Genomic DNA, 19116 nt, shown 5'->3' with positions numbered 1-19116 from the left:
CAGTGGTGGGAGAGAGATATCTTTAAAAATAATTGGAAATAAACTTACTATTGCAAACTTTGCTATAGAAAAAGATTTGCTCAGAGTTGGTAATAGGTGGCCCCTAAATTATTTGAGACTTGAGGAAAAGTGACATCTGTGTTCACACCTCTGCAACTGGCTGGGGGAGGGCAAAGAACAGCAAGTGCCAAAGATGTCAGCAGGAATGGATTTTGTGTTTGAGAAACAGGAGGAAGGGTAGAGTGACTGAGGCATGGCAAGCTTGGGAGATAAGGTTAAAAAGCAGGAGGATAGAATGATGAAGGGCCTCATCGGTCAGGGTAAGCAACTTTCAGTTTAATTCCTGATACAATTGTGTTGTAGGTGGTGGAATAACTTCAAGTGTTACTTTCAGAGAGTACATAGGAAACACAAGGAAAAGCCCTTTTTCTGTCCCTGCATATGTTTATGCCCTGCTTGATAACTGTTTTTCTAGTCATCTGCTACCACAAAGAGTGCTTTAGGAAAAATTTTTGTACATCATGTTTACTCATGTGGAGGTAAATTTTAGGTAAATTCTACTTTGACTATCTAAATAGGTATGTTATAAAATTCATGACTATTTCCCAAACTTCGTATCTCTGGATCAGCAGTTCAGGCAGCATCCAATCTGAACTCAAGAGATTTCTCTAGAAAAGCTATTGGCTCCTTGTGAAGCCTGTGCTTCCAGAAGCCTTCAACAGTATTTTGTATAAAAGCAGGTCCATATAAGAGATGAGTTTATAAATGGCCAACTTAACCGCATACCCTCTGCTTAGTAATAGAGATTTAAGTCTTTATGAATAAGACTATCAGAAAATATTCTTATCTCTATATAATGTCCCCTTTTACCGAATTAATATCATTGTAGTGTACTTGATGATGGAGTCGGGATTTCTTTAGAGAACTATTTAAGAAAGCTCATTGGGAAAAATACCCCAAACTGTTTGAGACTTCCCAGTGATCAGTTATCACAACTGATATGTAAAAGCTGTTCTGTTATTCACTATAGCATTACAGTAAAAGAAATGCTCAGTGGAATTCAAAGTGCACTCTCACTCTCAGTTGGAAGCTGGGGTAAATATGACCACTATGGCTTTGGAGCCATATGTGAATTTATATTCCTACTCTCTTACTTTTAGCTGTGTGACTTTAGGAAAGTTACTGAATCTCTGTAAGCCTCAACATCTTTACTTATAAAATGAAGGATAAGAATAATAATGTTTCCAAAATTAAATGAAATAATATGTGTAATGAATGTGGCACAGTTCCCAACACTTTCTAAATTCTTAGTAAATACTATCTGCTACTAAATTAATTCATCTGAGTTGAGACTAACATTAAGGGTAGATTGGATTTTCAGTTCAGTGAGCTATCAGATTCCTGTGGTGCCCAGATACTTCAGAGTAAACAATATCCAACCTTTGAAAACTGTCAGTATTTTCAAAGCATTATTAGTTACTTATTTAGGCTGAGATTGTTCTGTGCAAATGTTAATTAACTAATTAAAAATTAATCTGAGACCGTCATTTCTTTTTCTTCCTACTAGAGCATTACCAAACAATTACATTTTAATACAAGAGTGCTATTAATGTGTCGGTCAGTAAGTTTTTCCTTCATATTTTTAAATATAAAACTTCTACATTTCAGGAAAATAAGTATGCAAATACAGTAGAATGTCAGATAGCACCTTTCAGTGGACCAAACATTTTATCTGAAGTTAACTATGAATATGCAAGGAAATTTGATTGAGATGAAATACAAAAAAAAGTACTTATCTGTAATAGGAAAGAGTTTGGAAAGTCGTTCAAGCCAAATCACAGTTGAAACTCAGAAATTGATCACAGGAGATAGACAAGTCAAAGTTAGAAGACAAGTGGATACTAAGCAGGTGGTTTGGAGAACAAGCTCTTAGGAGAGCTTAAAACCTGTCAGAGATGGAGAGGAATGAATAAAGTAACAATTTCTGAAATGTGTGGGGATGTATGGAAAGCCAGAGTATATAAGACAAGGTTAGAGGAGGAAATGATTTGGCTGAACTGTCTCCACCCACTGAGTGTACTGAAGATAAGATTTATGAAGAGTTTAATTTTGATAGTTGAGGTGGGAAATGATTAAGCTCTGAAGAGTAGTTTTCTAGTCCAAGTTAGGATGGTTTCTGGCAATATTCCAGGGAAGATGGCAAGGCTTTTGCCAAAAGGAAAGATGTTGATGTCAAGCATCTTTCAAAATGTCCTTGTATCTCCAAGATAATGTTGAGGTATGTGTGTCATCCATTTCAGCAAGATGAGCCATATGGGTTTTTCTATTTGAATAGTACCTACGTTGCTAAAGACGTAACATTTTTAAATGTGGTAGATGAAAGAGTCGATCTGTTCTACTTCATTTTTTTAGACAACTGCAATTTCATTGCAGAATGGACATTGAAGTTGTTTTATATAATCCAAAGACAGGTATAAACTTAGACTGTTAAACAATTCCAAGAATGTGCTGATACAACTTTTTACAGTAGTTCAACATAAATAAACCTTGGGATTTATGTGTTCTCCTATTGAGTGTAAATTGGACTCACTGACATAAACTCTTCTTCAGATACAGTATATTATAGATTAAGTGATGTAAAATGGGGGCAAATTTAAATTTACTGTGCTAAGTATTCACTGATCTTAACATAGAACTTCATTTAAAAACACACGATGATGCTCTGAAAGTATAAACAGAGATGAGATTAATGAGTTGATGACTTGTTCTTAGTATTCTCTCCCTCTGTCTCTCTGTCTCTCTCTCTCTGTCTCTCTCTCTCTATATATATATATAATATATCAAATTGAATTTTTGCTGAACCAGATATTTCTAATTTAACTAAAATCAGTTTTTAAGCATCTCAATGCCACATGTATGATCAGTGTTCTAGCTTTTTCTGTGTCTCCTCTGTATATTCCCCTTCCCAAATCATTCACTCTATCTCTCATTTCTCATCATCTCTCACCTCTCTTACCTTGGTCTTTCTTAAAGCAAAGGCAGTTTCAAAAATTCTGATCAGTTAAGACTTGGGAAAAATTTAATGTAAGAGAATATAGCTATTCCATTAACACTGTTGCTTGCCATTTTCCTGTTGTTTTTTTTATGGAAGCCTAGTATATTATATTATACCTGGCTGTAAAACTGATCTATAAATCAGTATGAAAATATGAAAGTACCTAACTTTTTAATGTTACCTTCTAGATAATTCCTTGACTAAAATATCTTGAAATTGGTCTTTGCTTATTAGCATTTTTAACAGGTGCCTATTCACCACTTAGAAACATCTAAACCAGTCATGATTGGAAACTAATCATAGTTGGAACTTGCTATAAATATATTTTGTAATAAGGAAGAATATTCTTTTTCAGTTTAAAATACCGCTTCCCTTGTTACAAAATAGTTACCTGAGATCATCACGTTTTAGTGAATTTAATTTAGTGAAATAAACACATTTAGTGGCATATATATCTATGGGCATAATACTGTTTGTAAGCATTTTTATTTTATAATGCATTTTCAGAAAAGAATCCTAGAAAAACAATTTGGGAGCTATTTCAGCAAGACATACTCTAACATCAGCTTTCAGTTTTTAATCAGTATGTAATTTTCCAAAGATTAGTTTTTTTGAATTTTTGAATTTTGAATTGGAACCTTTATAATACCCAGCTAAGTTATGTTAATTATGTGTAGAGTTCTTTTCCTTTGTGGCTGTTTTGGTTTGTTGGGTAAGGATTTATGTCCTCACATAAGCCAAATTGCATATGAGGAAGAAGATAGCCAAGGAAAGGGGTGAAGAGCAGAGCTAGCAACAGAGATAAATAAAATTTCAGAAACTAGACAGTCTTCTATCATGTAACAGAATAGTGACAATCTATCACATGGTAAGTGTAACATTAGCAATATATCACATTAGACTGAACAAAATTATTAGTGCGCTCTAATAAATTGTATTATCTTATTATTTTCTCTTACTCTCATAGCATTAGATTTTTTGTGGTAATTTTAGTGGTCATTCTGAATGGCTGCCTCCTGTCCACTTGCAAGTCAGTGATACATATATTTTTTATAACCTTCTGCCACAACACTGTTCTCAAACTGCAAGTCTGGGGGCAGTTCAGTATAATCGTGGTAACAATATTAGTAACCACAAGAACAGACAGTTTTCGAGTTTAGCGTTCTCTGTGTCCAGCACCTTGCTAAATCCCGAATCCTCACTAGAGCCCTCTTTGGTGGTTACTTACTTGGCCACAGTTAACACATGCTGAGGCTGAGGCCCAGAGAAGTTCGTGCTTTGCCAGGGCGATGAGCTAGAGCCACTACAGGTCTTCCGACCCCACAAGTTGTTGATTACTAGTGAGCCTCTGAATGGGACAAGCCACCCTTCTTTGCCTTCTTTTTTTTCCCTTCCAGTTTTATTGAGGTATAATTGAAATACAGCACTTTATAAGTTTAAGGTGTACAGCATAATATTTTGACTTACATAGATTGTGAAATGATTACCACTGTAAGTTGTCTAGCATCCATTATCTCATGTAGATATAGTAAAAAGAGAAAGGAAAACAAAGCTTTTCCCCTAGTGATGAGAACTGCTAGAATTTACTTTTAAAACAACTTTATTATATATAATACAGCAGTGTTATCCATAGGCATCATACTATACATTAGATCCCTAGTACTTATTTATTTACATTATAACTGGAAGTTTGTACCTTTTGACCACCTTTCTCCTGTTTCCCCTCCCCCATTCCCTTCCTCTGCTAACCTCAAGTCTGTCCCTTTTTCTTTCTTTTTTTAATAAGATTTTATTTATTTATTTATTTATTTGATAGCGAGAAAGAGCACAAGCACAGGGAGCGGCAGACGGGGGAGGGAGAAGCAGGCTGAGCAGGGAGCCGGGTCCATTCCAGGACCCTGGGATCATGACCTGAGCCCAAGGCAGATGCTTAACGGCCTGAGCCACCCAGGCACTCCCCTTTTTTTCTTTTTATTAAAGATTTTATTTATTCATTTTAGAGAGAGAGAAAGAGAGAGAGAAAGCACGAGCTGGGGAAGGGGTAGAGGGAGAGAGGAAGAGAAAAGAGAGAGAGAAGCAGGCTCCCCACTGAGCGTGGAGCCCAATTCAGGGCTCAATCCAACAACCGAGATCATGACCTGAGCCAAAATCAAGAGTCTGATGCTCAACCAACTGAGCCACTCAGGTGCCCCTGGTCCCTTTTTCTATGAGTTTGGTTTTTTATTTGGCTTTGTTTTGTTTTGTTTTTAGTCTCCACATACAAGTGAGTTCATACAGTATTTGTCTTTCTTTGACCTATTTCACTTAGTATGCTGCCCTCAAGGTCTGTGCATATTGTCGCAAATAGCAGGATTTCCTTTTTTATGCCTGAATAATATTCCATTATATGTATATATGCCATAAATTCTTTATCCAATCATCCATTGATGGGCACTTAGGTTGTTCCCATATCGTGGCTATTGTAAATAATGCTGCAACAAAATTGAGAGTGCATGTATGTTTTCAAGTTTGTATTTTTGTTTTCTTCCGATAAATACCCAGAAGTGGAATTGCTGAATCAAGTGGTAGTTCTATTTTTAAATTTTTGAGGAACCCCCATACTGTTTAATAGTGGCTGCACCAATTTACATTCTCATCAACAGTGCACAGGATTCTCTTTTCTCCACCTCCTCACCAAGACTTGTTATTTCTCGTGTTTTTAATAATAGCCATCCCTAACAGTCCTGAGGTGATATCTCATTATGGGTTTGATTTTCATTTCCCTGGTAACTGGTGATGTTGATCATCTTCTCATGTATCTGTTGGCCTTTCATATGTCTTCTTTAGAGAAATTCCTATTCAGATATTTTGCTCATTTTTAAATTGAATTATTTGGTTTTTTGTTATTGACCTTTTTTGAATTCTTTATATATTTTGGATATTAACTCTTCTCATATATAGTTTGCAAATATTTTTTTTCTATTCTGTAGGTTATATTTTCACTTTGTTGATGGTTTCTTTTGCTGTGCAGAAGTTTTTAATTTGATGTAGTCTCACTTGTTATTTTTGCTTTTGTTGCTTTTATTTTGGTGTCAGATTCAAAAAATCATCACCCAGACTTATTTCAAAGAACTTACTATCTGTTTTCTTCTAGGTTTTATGATTTCAGGTCTTAGGTTTAAGTTTTTAAATCCATTCCAACTTTATTTTTATGTATGGTATAAGATGGTGGTCTGTTTTCATTCTTTTATGTGTGAATATCCAGTTTTCCCAGCACAGCTTACTGAAGAGACTGTTCTTTCCCCATTGTATATTCTTGGCTCCTTTGTCATAAATTAATTGATAATTTATGTGTGGGTTTATTTCTGGACTCTTTATTCTGTTCCATTGATCAACGTATCTGTTTTTATGCCAGTACCATACTGTTTTAATACTATGGCTTTGTAATGGAGTTTGAAACTAGGGACTGTGGTGCCTTCAGCTTTGTTCTTCTTTCTTAAAATTGCTTTGTTCTGAGTCTTTTGTGGCTCCATAAAAATTTTAAGATTGTTTGTTCTATTTCTGTGAAAATTGCCATTGGGATTTTGATAGGGATTGCATTTAATCTGTATATTACTTTAGGTAGTATGGACATTTTAACAATATTAGTTCTTTCAATCCATGTGCATGGAATATTTTTCCATTTATTTGTATCTTTTTCAATTTCTTGCCATAATACCTTGTAGTTTTCAGGATATAGATCTTTTAGCTCCTTGGTTAAATTTATTTTCAGGTATTTTATTCTTTTTGATATAGTTGTAAATGACATTGTTTTCTTCTCTTTCTGATACTTCATCATTAGTGTATAGAAACAGATTTTTGTGTATTGATTTTATATTCTGCAACATTACTGAATTTATTAGTTCTAACCATTTTTTGATGGCATCTTTTGGATTTTCTGTATATAATATGTCATCTGCAAATAGTGACAGTTTTACTTCTCCATTTCTATTTGGAGTACCTTTTATTTCTTTGTCTTTCATAATTGCTCTGGCTAGGACTTCTAATACTATGCTGAATAAAAATGGCAAAAGTGGACATCCTTATCTTACTCCTGATCTTATAGGAAAAACTTTCAGTTTTTCACCATTGAATATGATACTGGCTATGGACTTGTCGTATATGGCCTTTATTATGTTGAGATACATTTCCTCTATACCCACTTTGTTGAAAGTTTTTAATCATAAATGGATATTGAATTTTGTAATGCTTTTTCCACACTTATTGAGATAATCATATTTTTTTTCATTCTATTATGTGATGTCTCATGTTGATTGATTTGCATATGTTGAACCATTCCTTGCATCCCAGCTATAAATCCCACTTGATCATGGTGAATGATCCTTCACATCTCTTAAATATGCTACCTTTTATACACTTAATATTGGGTACCTCTTTTGCCTTTTATACATTGTCTTTAATACCAACTACATTCTTAAAAGCAAAAAGGAGACTACATGGTGTGAGATTTTAACAGTAGTGGTAAAGTAAAAGAAGTTGAGACCTTGTGGGGGAAAAATTGTGAGGCACCCTATCAGAGAGTCAGTTGTCACAAAGGATTATTCCAAGATAAATTGTATTTAGGGCACAGGATCACTTGTAATAAAATTTTTGTTAGATTTTCATACTGTTTTGATTTCCCCTTACTCTATAAATTAACTCCTAAATCCATTCTAGTTTGGCCATTTAACCAGAAGGCCTTAAAAAAAAAAGTACCTTAACTTAAGGTAAAATAAAATATTTTGTAGCATCAATAATTACTGCATTCAGAATAATTTTTAAAAATTATATACATGTCTTATTATTGGGAATTACTTGCAAAAAGCAGACTGCAGAATTTAATTTTTCACCAACATTCTTTCCATTTACAACTCATTTAAAAAGAGTATCAATTTGTTATGGACCATTTACATTTTAAGAACTTTTGGAAACTCTCTGTCCTTTAAGCTAATTGAAGCAGACCACTTACTCTGGGCCATCCATCAGGGTGATACTCCTGGTTTCCTAGCCTTTTCCGGACAGCCCAAGGGTTCATTTTCATTACTTATATTCCTTCCCCTTTTATCTAGTTTTACTGCCTTGTCATTAATCTACTTATTTGACTTTCCTTCCTCCGGGGCCAGTAATCATTATGTGTATCATTTGGATCACTAACAACAAAAACAGCCAAACAGAAATAAAAGAATAGTGGCAAAGAATGGATATCACACAGCTAACATTATTATTGTGGACTTAAAAAAAAAAAAAAAAAATTTTACAAATTTGACAAATAAAAAGGCTTTATTTTATGTAAGATTTCCAAATTTGTTATCTGATTAGTTTTTCATAATCATAAATAATCTGTTGTACCCTATATAGTACTTAAGTATTACTATAATTTCTATTTTATAGAGGAGGAAATTATGGCTCATAAAGGTTATTTAGTATAAATTTATAATTCAAAATAATTTCTGAAATAAACTAGCCAGTACCAGTTTCAGCTATCACCAGTACCCCAAGGGGTTGTAAAAGTCCAAGGGTGGGCCCAAGAAGTTATTGGAGAGTGTTTCAGAGTGATCCAACAGCTATGTGAGGAATATCCAGAGTATAGAATACAAAAGGAGCAAATATAGATGTATACTACTAGTGACATCCCTCTTCACATCATGTTACATAGCAATTAAGGTCTCAAGGATACGTCTATGGGATCTACAAACTATCACAGCAATAGTAATATTAAAAATAATGCTTGTGGAGATACTGGTGGTTAGTAGTTCATTGTTAACCAGTTCAAAAGGTAACAAGTTCATTGTTAACCAGAACTTTCCCCCCCCTCTCCTCATTGTTAAGAAGGTGATCAGAATCTTCATGACTAACTTAATGTTGCATTATTTATAGATTCCCATCTCTGAGTAATTTCTCTACCTCTCTCTTAAAATGACTAGTCATTGTCTGACTTCCAGTTTCTTCTTTTTTTTCTCATTCATTTTGGATAGATTTGGAGAATTGAGCTAGCTCATACTGATGTCCTTTTTTCTTAGGCTTCCGTCAAGAATGGGGAGTGTACCTCTGACTGGGTCTGTTTACTAATTCCCCTTCTTTAACATCATCCAGGCATGAGAATAAGATGGTGATAAACTGCTTTAGAGTAGAAAACTGTTGTAGAAACTCGTTGTACATTCAGGAAATATTTACCAATTCACTCGTACATGATGGACATAGTTAAACTCTAGGTATATGAAAGATCGTAAACTTTTTACCTTCTAGGAGTTGGCCTCTGGGAGTTTACATCTGGAAAATGTTGCCACTAACAGATACACATAGAAGATCCACATTATTTTCTCATATTTGAGTACTGTCAAAGTTGATTCCTATATAAATTATTTAATCCACAAGAGAAGATAACTATAAATTGGATTTTGAAATACAGCTACCTGGTAAATCTTTCTGCCAAAATTCTTATCCATTCTCTGGGATGAAAGGAAGACAACAAAGTGAAATAACATTCACTTTTTTCCTTGTTCCCATGTATCTACAGACTATATTTGAGATCCAAAATCTTATAGCCACACCCACCAAGTTGAATATCAGATTGAGTGAATGATGGTGGAGGTGGGGGGTTGGTTTAAAGATAAATTTCTATAAAATGTACTTGTCTGTTTTGTTCCAGTAGTGGTAGAAGAAGACTAAGAAGAGCAGATATTTACCAGAACCTATTTTATCTTAGTTGGTTAGGACAGACGTATTCAAAACCAACTTAATATTCAAAACCATCCTAACCACTGCTACACCTAGGAGGAAGGCAGGAGAGAAGAAATAATCCATAACAGTGAAGAACAACTTCTATAAGGGGTGATAAATATAAAAAAAAGCAAAAAAACAAAACACCTTCGGTCTAGGAAAGTGGAGAGAGATTGGGAAGTTGTTGAAGGTTTTTTTAACATATGGTATCTCCAGAGGTGCCCCTGGTTATGTGTTGTTTTTAACCACATTATTTTTTTTTTTTTAATTTAAGGAGAAAGCCAGTTCTATGACTTACCTATTATTCACTTTTATAATGTCTTTTGATAAGCAAAAGTTTTATTTGGTTTTAATTTGGGTGCAGTCCATTTTAATTTGCTTTCTTTTCCTTTGTTTTCCTTTATGGTTACTGCTTTCTGAGTTCTAAGAAATCTTCTCCTATATCTCCTATATTAAGATATTTTCCTACATTTCCTTCTAGGAGCTCTATACCTGAGTTCTAGAAGTCATTTGAATTAATTTTGTTTATGGTGTGAGTTAGAGATTGAACTTCTGTTTTCCCATCAATTATCTAGCTCTTTCACTACCAGTTCTTTACAAGAATTTCCTTTCCCCATTGAATTGCTTGGTGTCTCTGTGGTAAATAAGTCAGACACATAGAGTGTGTTTGTTTCTGGGCTCTTTTCTGTCTCATTGATCTACTTGGTTATCCTGAAGCCAAAACACTTCCCTGACTACAACTTTATAGTAGTACTACTTCTCTTCCCAATTTGCTCTTTCTCAACATTTTTCTTTATTTTAGATCTTTTGCATTTCCATGAAAAATTTAGAAGCAGCTTGTAAAATTCAACCAAAAAAGCCTGCTTGGAATTTGGTTGAGATTTCATTCATTCTATTGATCAATTTGAGGAGAATTAACTCCTAACACTCAATATTAATCTTCCATTTTATGGACTTGATATGTTGTTACATTTGATTTGCACTTCTTTAATTTCTCTTAGCAATGTTGCATAGTTATCAGTATAAAATGTGTAACATACCCCTTTTTAAAATTTTTTCTAAGTATTTTGTTGTTGGTGGTGGATTTTTTTATGCTTTTACAAAGGATATTTTTCTAATTTTGGACTATCTCTTGATTCAGCCAATACAATTCAAGGTGAATTACAGTTAAGATAACCCCCGGTGGATGAAATTATCAAGAACGACTTCAGAAAAGAAAAATCTGTCATAGAGAGAACCACTTGTACAAAGACATGTGGTTCACATAAATAATCAAGTTTTATGGTTAGTAAGTCACAAAGTCAGAAGAGATTCTGCTATAGGCTCCCTTAGATTTCTGATCAGTGATTTAAAAATTTGTATACTTTGCTCCTTGATGAGTGAGGATGGCAATTAGGATTTGACATGAAAGTAGGGAGAGAAACAGACAATCAGACTTAGCTTTTTTTTTTTTTTTTAAAGATTTTATTTTTATTTATTTGACAGAGAGAGACACAGCAAGAGAGGGAACACAAGCAGGAGTGGGAGAGGGAGAAGCAGGCTTCCCGCTGAGCAGGGAGCCCGATGCGGGGCTCGATCCCTAACAGACAGTGGATTGTGGATGGGAAGGGTGGGAGGAAATTTATGTTCTCACTATATATGTGTTTCATGTGTGAATGTGATACAAAGATAATTTAACATACGACAATATATAAATGTAACACACCACATTTACAGAAAAAAGCACCAAAATCACAGGATCATCTTTTTTTTTTTTTTTTTTTTTTTTAAAGATTTTATCTATTTGACAGAGACACAGTGAGAGAGGGAACACAAGCAGGGGAGTGGGAGAGGGAGAAGCAGGCGTCCCGCTGAGCAGGGAGCCCGATGCTGGGCTTGATCCCAGGATATAACCTGAGCCAAAGACAGATGCTTAATGACTGAGCCACCCAGGAGCCTCTCACAGGATCATCTTAAATGATGTAGAAATTTGACAAATTTCAGTGATTGAAAGGAAATTACCTCAAGGTAGTATCATATGATACTTGCCTTTCTCTGATTATTTTGCTTAGCATAATACCCTCTAGGTCCACCCACATCGTTGCAAATGGCAAGATTTCATTTTTTGATGGCTGCGTAATATTCCTGTGTGTGTGTGTGTGTGTGTGTGTGTGTGTATGTGTATACACACACCACATCTTTATCCATTCATCTGTCGATGGGCATCTGGGCTCTTTCCATAGTTTGGCTATTGTGGACATTGCTGCTATAAACATCGGGGTGCACGTACCCCTTCAGATCACTACATTTGTATCTTTGGGGTAAATACCCAGTAGTGCAATTGCTGGGTTGTAAAGTAGCTCTATTTTCAACTTTTTGAGGAATCTCCATACTGTTTTCCAGAGTACCACAACCTTTTAAAAAGTGAAAAAGGATTTATTCTGACTTTTTTCTTAACACTGACATTTCCAGCTCTTTGCTGCAATGTGTTCTTTAAAAGTATATTTTAAAGTAATATTTTTGTAATCTGATAGAAAGTTTCATAATTGGTGAATGTATTTGTGCTCTAAACCTTTGCATAAATTAAATTCTAACTATAACCAACAAAAACTGTGTAAATATGAACATGTAAACATACATTTCTGATCATTTTAAATAGTATTATGTAATAGGTCTTATAAAGTCATCATTGATAGCACTGATTTGGAGACCTTACTGTCCCTAAAATATCTAGCTTATGATAAATTCAGCTTCTAAAAATATTTTTAGCTTTTATAAACCTATTTCTCCTATTAAATTTAAATGTATTTTTGCATGTGTCTTTTTATCCCACATCTCTTTAAAAATCTATCTAAGGAAGCATGAATTGATGCCTTCTTTTTTTTCTCTGCAGGTTTTCCTATAGCAGATAAAGGCATCAAAACAAGCATTCCACTGATTTTTTTTAAATGCCATTGTAGCATCTAAGTATTTGTAGTGTGTTCCAGGAGGCTTTAGAGCTAACGTATTCTATACCTGATTTTCCTGTCCATTCTTGTCTTTACACTCTATATCAAAGACAGCTTTGAGAGACAGAGGAAGCCACAAAATGGAAAAGTGAGTAGTTTGGCATTGAGGAGAGAGACAGACAGTGGAACTTCTTTGCCTTGGTGGCAGTGTGTTGTGGGTGGAAAGGTGGCAGGGGATTCACGATCCCACTGTATGTATTTGTGTGTGTATGTTTGTAAGTCTTAGGAATAAAATTAGTTGGTGAATCTACCTCTCTAGCTTCCTCCTTGAGCATTAGAACATGTCACTATTGAGCTCTGTTGCAGTAAACACATAGTAAAAAGTAAAATCTTGGTTGAAAGTAGACAAAGCAACCATAGGAATCATTTAAATGAAAGGGACTACAGCTGTATGGAATACTGAGCAATAAATATTTTAAAACAAGAGTCGGCAAACTTTTTCTGTAAAGAGCCAGATAGTAAAATGTTTAGGCTTTGAGGGCCATACAATCTCTATTGCAACTCTGCTGTCATAGCATGAAAGCATTTATAGATAATATGTAAGGAATGAATGTGGTTGTTTTCCAGTAAAGCTTTATTTAAAAAAACAAAAAACAAAAACAAGCAAAAAGCTGGTTTTGGCCTCCAGAGAGAGTTTGCAAACACTTGCCCTAGAATTTTAATAGTATCACCAAAATCACCACCATAAAATAAAAGGTAAATTGAGCTCCCTCCTCCGTAATATGAAAAAGCTGATTATGTCCCAAGGGCCTTCTAGTACTGACATTCTGAGAGTTTGTGAAAGTTGACTCTGGCATCTATTGTGGCAATTCATATAATGTCTGGCAAGATTATAGCTGGTGCTCCTTGAACCAGCAAGTTAAACATACTGTGAAATGTACTCCTTTATTTCATAGAACTGTTATCATGATTGCTATTGAGTTATGTTCTCAAAGAGCACCTGCAAAGGAGAAATGCAAAAGGTTCCCACTATTCTGCAGTGTTAGCAGAACATTGCTATTAAGGAACTTTGTTGGAAAAGACTGATGTCATGTATTAACCCAAATTGGGAAAACCATACACTCAGCTCTGCATTTGGCCTAGCTGAATGATGTTACTTAGGTAGCAAGCTGTTCTGTAAGTGCTGCTTTAAAAAGAAAATGGAATCAGGAGAGCTAGTGTATTCTTGTAGTCATTTTCAGTTATTCATTTTTTCATCTTACTCATCTTCACAAACTGACCCATTTCTAGCTTATTACTGAGTCTGTTCAGATCTAGTGCTTTAGTCTTCACTTGGATAGTTCTTAATATAAGCCCTCAGCACCTCGACTGACAACTAGAGCATCCTCCTGGCTAATCTCCTTCTGTGCTGTCCATCCCACCTGAGTATACCTTATATCCAGCATTTTCTTCTTTAAGAACGTGTTTGGCTTATCTCCTATTATATAAAGTCTATTCTGTATTGGGGCGCCTGGGTGGCTCAGTCGGTTAAAGAGTCTGTCTTCGGCTCAGGTTATGATCCTCAGATCGAGCTCCGCATCGGGCTCCCTGCCTAGCTTCTCCCTCTCCTTCTGCCCCTCCCCCTGTTCCTGATCTCTCTCTCTCTCTCTCAAATAAATAAAGTCTTTAAAAAATAATAAAAAATAAAATCTTTTCTGTGTTTCACAGAGAACAGGTTGTATCACCATTCAATGTTTATGATTATCATACATATTTTTCCCCTTATTTTTGATGGTCCAGCTAACTCTCATCACTACAGGTTAACTCTCATCACTACAGGTTAAAGAGAAAAAGTTGATTTTTTTAAAAATAAAAACTCTGAACAATGACAGAAATGGGGCCTCCAAAATAGCTCCCTACAACTTAATAGTTGCTTTATTATCCTATTTAAATTTCCAAGTGAACACAATTAAACCAAACTTGTCAGGAATAAATTTATATCCTAAAAAACAAGGGTAATGAATTATGTATTTTATATATCACTAGGGACTGAGATCTCTTAATAAACTTTGAAGTTATTTGAAGATAAATTAAGATCTCTACATGATTCAGTGACAAGAAGTCATTAGCAGTATAGCCCTGATGATCCCTTTTCTCCAATAACAAATTGATAAATTAGTGTTCTTATTTATATAATAATCTCTCTGAGTTTGTTGAATGTGATCAGTTCCTCACCATCCCATGAATACTGAAAGAACAGGTAAGATCAAATTTCCACAGCATAGAGTAAGAAATCTTTTGAGAAAGTACTGTTGAGAATAACAGCCTTCTATCCTACTAAAAGTTGGCTGCAAGCAATAATAAACACTTCTATTTATTGTTTCCTACTTGTTCCAGACATTTAATATATATTACCTTTTAAAATTCTCAAATAATCTTCTAATACAAATATCGATCCATTAGGAACCTTTGTGTTGGTAGTACAGAAGATGTATTAAAAATTACAGAGATTTGGGGCGCCTGGGTGGCTCAGTCCATTAAGTGTCTGACTCTTGGTTTCAGCTCAGGTCATGATCTCAGGGTCTTGAGATCAAGCCCCACGCGGGCTCCGCACTCAGCAGGAGCTCTGCTTGAGGCTCTCTGCCTCACCCTCTGCCTCTCCCCCAGTCATGGGTACGTTCTCTCTCTCTCTCAAAAGATATTTAAAAAAAAAAAAAAAGTTTTATTAGTTCACTTAATTGAAGAATCTAGAAGGAAGTCACTGTTCAGGCAGTGTTTGATCCAGTGGCTCAAACGTATCGCCAGAAACCATTCTCTTTCCTTCTCTATTTTCTGCTTTCCATGATTGCTTCACCCCTAGTCTGCCAGTCCTCATGGTGCTACATGCTATCTTGTGTACTTCCAGTGGCAGAGAATGCTTCTTTCCTGGTGCTTCTCTCAAAAACCAAAGTTTCTTTCCCCTCTTAAGCATCTCCTTATATCTCAGTGGCCCAAATTAAGCCATGTGCCTATCCCTGAACCAGTCACTTGGGCAGGGGAATGGGCTTCATTCATTGCGTGAAGCCAATCTAGGGCCACCTTTCTTTTTGAGGGGGAGGTGAATACTTTCCAAAATGGGAGAAGGGCAGGAATTTGAGGCGAGTAAGGGAAAATAGATACGTGACAAACAACCTGTCTTCTTTAGATGCAAAATAGCTTGAGCAAAAATAAGAAGTAGGAGTAGTATTGTGTGTATGACTTTCCAGGCAGGGGCTTAGTGTTTTAGATACATTTTAGTCTTCAAAACCATCTTGAGAAATAAATGGAATTAATCCTTGTTTTAAAGAAGTTTAGAAAGATTAGGGACGCCTGGGTGGCTCATTTGGTTAAACGTCTGCCTTCGGCTCAGGTCGTAATCTTGGGGCCCTGGGATCGAGCCCCGCATTGGGCTCCTTGCTCAGCGGGGAATCTGCTTCTCCCTCTCCTTCTGCCCTCCCCCCCCCCATTTGTGCTCTCTCTCTCTCTCAAATAAATAAATACAAAAAAAAAAAAAATTTAACTTACCCAAGGCCACATAGGTAATTGGACCTAGGTCAGTCTGACTTCAGTATCCATGCTCTTTTCACGATGTCATGCTATCTCCCTAGTAAACTAAAAATTGACTATAAAAACATATTAAGTATCGTCTTAGAAATCTATCACTGGTGAAGAATTCTAGAAAATAATCCATCCTGTTTTGGTTTAATGTACAATGTACCTATATAGAAATAATCCTTGTTGAGACAGATTTACAAAACGGGAATTAATATCTTGTTTTGCCCACTTTGAACACCAAGATCCTTACGATAGTGGTCAGGTATGGCACATGCACATATACATACATGCGTACACATATAAACATATGTGTTGTATATATGATTGTGTATATCACAAATTCTAAGAGAGGTTCTTTAACTTGGCACTTAATGAAAGTGGCAGGGGAATGAGTTCAAAGGAAGAGACACTATCCTCTACAATAACTGACAGTGAATACTAAAAACTCTGTCATCTGATGTCACTCTCCAGTTGTTCTTCACTTAATGGTAATAATCAAGTATTGTGCCTAGGGGAACATTTCTGGCCCAGTCTGAATTATTTCCTGGGTAACCTACCGCTAGTCTCATACTCTGTCCCCTGGGGAGTTTACTTCTTGCTTCTGGGTTCTTACTGCTTGCACTTGCCCAAGGCTCAGGCTTTCAGTACTGAATCACAATTATTTAACTTTTATTGAAGTCTTTGCTTCTCTGCAGTGTTCTGCAAGAAGCTGACTAGGGCTATGGGGTGGTGCAGCTTTCCTCCTTTACTTAAGATCATTCTGTCTGTGTCTTGAATAACTAACTATGAGTTGGAAATAAATTTAAAATTTACTTTAATAATTTAATGATTTTAAGCAAGAAATTTCTCTAAGGCAGAAATATTGTTGGATTAACTAAGAGGCAGTCAGACAATCCTTCGTCTGTATCTTTGGCTTGTCTCAGTATTTGGAAATAGCTGTATGTCATTCTACTTTCTAGTGCTTTACCTTTATTGACCTGGCTTCACTTTTCAGGCAATTTGTAATTCTATTTAAGTGTTTTCTTTTCTTTATTATATTATGCATTTGTTGTTTTACAGTTTTATCTACCAGGGATTGCTTCTTTGCAAATCATTTTTTTAAAAGATGTAGTTTTTAAGGCATTAGTGTTAAGAAGCATCTATCAAAATGAGCTTACTCTTAAATGCGCTAAGTTTTATTGATGGAATTTAAAGAATTTTATGGCATCCATCCGGTGCCATTGATAAGAAATGTAATATCCTTTTCTCAACACTGTTTTAACATTTGACAAGTACTTGAAAAGCAAAGTTCTCACCATTGGAGAGGGACTAGGGAAGAAATGTAAAAAGTAATGAAAAATGATTCTTGTCTTCATGGGAAGCTTAGAAGCTGCAAGAAGAGATACACATTGTTTTTACTCACTCATTCAAGAGATGTTTATTGAGGTATTATTACATGCTAGACACAGTGAGGTAACCTCTGAAATTATAATAATGAGCAGCAAAGGCACAATTCTTTTCCTAGGGTTTACCATTTGGGGCAGGGGTTAAGGGGTAAAGGAGGATTCACTGAAGGAGGAAATTTTAAAAAAGAACAGGAGGCAGATGGAAAAGTGCTGAATATGAGCTAACTTTGGAAAGAAATATTAGGATTTCACAGAACACTGAGGTTATGTCATAGGCTGCTTTAAATCAAATTCCAGAAGAGCTCTTTTCATTTGAAAACTATTCCAAAGCTTAAACAAAATGCTATGTGGTTTCAAGACCAGAAGTCTGCACTTTTTCTAAAATAGGCCAACATATATCTAACAAAGAATTAATATATATGAATATTGGTCCAAGTAATAACTTGAACTAAATATTGATTTCAAGTCCACTTAATTGGTATACCTATTAAAGTAGAGAAATCAGTGGTTAATTTTGCTGTTTACTGTTGCTTGAGTGTGTTTTGTTCAGAAAATTAAGTTAAGCTTGATGGAGACTGTTTCAATAATCTTCCTAGTAATTGAATGCATTTGATATTCTCTTTAAAAGAACAGAAAAAAGAAATTATCTGACACCGTTAAGATTATTTTTAAGCAGACAACTTCCGGTGCGCGTGAGGGTCTGGCGGTACCTGCCGAGGATCCTGGCTAGGGGCGTGGACAGCGGCACTCGGGGCTCGGCGGGCCGGGGCGGGCTCGGCGGCGGCGGGTCGGGGCGCCGAGGAGGCGCGCGGGTGGCGTGGGGATGATCGGGGCCGAACGTGCTGGGGCTGGAAGGCGGGCGAGGAACCCTCCCGGAGCGGGCGCAGGAAGAGGGGGAGGTTGGGCCGTTCCACCTGCGGGTCCGGAAACGGGGACGCGGCCCCGAGGCCTGGGGGCAGGCGGCCCCGGAGCGCTGCTCGGCGTCCGGCCGGTGGAAGGCTCCGGGGGGCGACGCGGGGCCTTGCAGGTGCCGCCGCCCCTCCGTCCCCGCCGGCTGCCAACCCCTCGCAGCTGTCTGGTGACCCCCGCGCGCTGCCCCCGAGATTGCTGAGCACGGGCCGGGACTTGGTTTACTGAGTACGGGAATTCCCGTAATTTTTTAATATTGATACGTTGCATTGATGTTTGAATGCATTGGGTTAAATGAAAGTACTCAATTTAAAAAAAAAAAAAAAAAGATTATTTTTAAGCATATAGCTGTTGATTTTGTAAATGGCACACCTAAATTTGCCTAACACTTGATTTGTGAATAAGAGAAGAAGTTAGAGAAAGATAACATTGTAAGTAGAGTTAGGCAAGAGTTTATTTTCCAGGTACTCTCATTAAAGAAAAAGCCATTAAGTCTTCACCTCTAGAGTTGTTCTATTTAAGGAAGCCTGGATCCCTGGTGAAGAGGATT

General features: G+C 36.2%; 1 protein-coding gene across 8 annotated transcripts in view; it reads left to right on the top strand.

Annotated features, from left to right (window-relative positions):
- FER (FER tyrosine kinase) overlaps positions 1-19116 on the top strand; it is a 439678-nt gene that overhangs the window by 271454 nt on the left and 149108 nt on the right. The gene's annotated exons all lie outside the window — the stretch shown is intronic.

Source organism: Phoca vitulina, unplaced genomic scaffold (genome assembly GCF_004348235.1).
Source record: "Phoca vitulina isolate PV1807 unplaced genomic scaffold, GSC_HSeal_1.0 scaffold6, whole genome shotgun sequence".
Classification (NCBI taxonomy): Eukaryota; Metazoa; Chordata; class Mammalia; order Carnivora; family Phocidae; genus Phoca; species Phoca vitulina.
Note: the sequence above shows the minus strand (reverse complement) of the source record. Positions and strands in the feature narration are given on the sequence as shown.